Raw genomic sequence first — 2451 nt, forward strand, 5'->3', positions numbered from 1 at the left:
AGTTTTTGTTTTTTTTTTGGCTGGAGAGGGGACACAGTCTCACTACGTAGTTCAGGCTGGCCTTGAACACATGGTATTCCTTCTGCCTCAGCCTCCTGAGTGCTGAGACTACATGCATGTATCACATCTGGCTGGCTCTGATCATTTTTTTTTTTTTTTGGTTTTTCTCCGGTACCGGGAAACCGAACTCACGACCTTGTGCTTGCCAGGCAGGTGCTTTTGCCGCTGAGCTAAATCCCCAGCCCCCCGTGTATCACTTTTAATGTTCTTGCTTTGTTTTGTTTATGTTTGTGATGTTGGTATGCTGCTATTGTTTTTTTTTTTTTTCCTTTCTTTTACTACACTCTTTAAAATAAAAAAAAAAACTAGAATCCATGTTTATATGCCTTAAAAATAAGAACAATCAAGAAAAAAAAAACAAGAAAAGAAAAAAGTAGAAAATAAGAAAAATAAAGTGTCTACTTCAAGGTTTGTCTCTGCTGTGACGGGTAGACAAAGTGTACAGACTTTGTGAAAAGTGTATGAAGTCTCTAGATCTGTGTCAATTAATTTTAGCAAGCCAATTGTAGATTTACAGCAGGGTAGTGGATAACTCCCACAAATCTGTACCTTTAGTTCCACTAAAATTCAGGCTGCCTTGTGGCTGTTTGCCTGGGGTGTGATTTGTTTAACCTGTAATACTCCATGTGCCTCCTGCCATCTTGAACTTGGCTCCTGGTGACTTGAACTCAGCAGCCTCACCCTGACACTGTGGAGCCGGAGCTCCACTAGATGGAGCCGGCCTGAAGCTGCTGTGAGTTCTGAGCACAGTTGGCCCCTCTCCAAGATGGCTACTGGCCAGTCAACCTCTCCTGTGGGACAACTGGACCTGAATAACTCAGCAGCCACTATATTCTGCTGTGTCCAGTCCTCCAGACTTCCATTCCATGCATTTCCCCATGGAGGCCTCTGGGGTTTCCAGCAGTCACTGTACCTCTCTAGGTTGAAGCTGCCCCTTCCACTTAGTGAGCCTGAGCTCAAGGAGAAAGCCCCTCCTGACACCTCCTTCTCTTTCATTGAAGTCTTCTCTCTTTGCTCTCCCTATGGGGTTCAATTCTCACTTCAGATACTTCCTGGTTCCCAGGACTGACTTCCCTCCTTCTTTTGTTCCTCACATTGCTATATTTCAGCATCTAAACACCAAATCTCAGAGAGACTCTTTCTCTGCTGCTCACCACTCTGCCATCTTCCTGGAAGTCTCAAGGCTACATCTTTGAGTGAGACCCAGAGCAGGAAAGGGCTCTGCAACAGGTTGGGGTTGTGAAAGAGTAGACTATGTCTTGGGCTTTCTGACCCAGCAGGCTCTATGGAACCACAGCTACCTGGAGAAGGAAAAGGTACCTCTTGGAGTTTCTCCCCAATAGAAGAATAACACTATAGGTGGATATGGTCTTAAAGTCTCAGATTTCTTTACTTCCAGAAAGAAAAAGAAAATCAACACCTTTCACCATGGAAATTCATTTAGGAGTCTGAAATTAGGGAGTTCTTTCAAATCTGGACGTGGCGAATTGAGGAGCAACAACACCTAACTGGCGAAATACTGGAAGTAAAATATGCCAGTTTAAGCCAGTACTTCTACGGGAGCTTCCTCTTGGCAAATCAAGCCTAGTGCTTTGTTTTGTGAAAGGCCAGTTTTGTGACTTTCAAGAGAATAGTATTGGGGTTGATTTCCTAACATAGACTGTGTGTCTTGATGACATAACAGTAAAGTTTGAAATATAGGAAACTGGTCACCAAGGATGATACCATAGCCTAGCAGCAATGGACTACAGAGGAGCATACCCAGCCATAATTATATATGATACCACAAATGAAGAATCTTTTGCAAGAGTGAAAAACTGTTTTAAAGAACTTCAGAGGCAAGCAAGTTCTAACAGTGTAATATCTTTATCAGGAAACAAGGCTGATCTAGCAAATCAAAGAGCTGTAGACTCCCAGGAAGAGCAATCCTATGCAGATGACAGCCGTTTATTATTCATGGAAACATCAGCTAAAATATCAATGAATGTAAATGAACTATTCATTGCAATAGCTAAAAAGTTGCCAAAGAATGAACCACAGAATCTAGGAGCAAGTTCTATTGGAGGGGGAGGAGTAGACCTTACTGAACCTACACAACCAGGAGTCAGTGTTGTAGTAACTACATCTCCAGTTTGAATTAGCTGGAATATTCTGCTCATAAATGTTCACAACAGTGGAATTGGAGCATTTAACCAGCCCAGTATGACTCCCCAAAGCAATAGAGTTATGATACAGTCAAGTTTTCTAATACAGAATTATTTTAAGTGTTTTGAACTTAATTTTTAATACCATGAGTGTGTCCCTCTAATGTTTCAACAATAAAAAGGGAAAATGAGATCAGTATGTTCTTGTTTCTCTGGATAGCTGGAGGGAATCATTTCTCATCACTAG

General features: G+C 41.9%; 1 pseudogene; it reads left to right on the top strand.

Moving 5' to 3' along the window:
- The first annotated feature begins 1345 nt into the window (after positions 1-1345).
- Positions 1346-2201, top strand: LOC102016668 (annotated as a pseudogene).
- Positions 2202-2451: the final 250 nt, after the last annotated feature.

This window comes from Chinchilla lanigera, unplaced genomic scaffold (assembly GCF_000276665.1).
Source record: "Chinchilla lanigera isolate Chin_1 unplaced genomic scaffold, ChiLan1.0 scaffold00005, whole genome shotgun sequence".
In the NCBI taxonomy this organism is placed as follows: domain Eukaryota; kingdom Metazoa; phylum Chordata; class Mammalia; order Rodentia; family Chinchillidae; genus Chinchilla; species Chinchilla lanigera.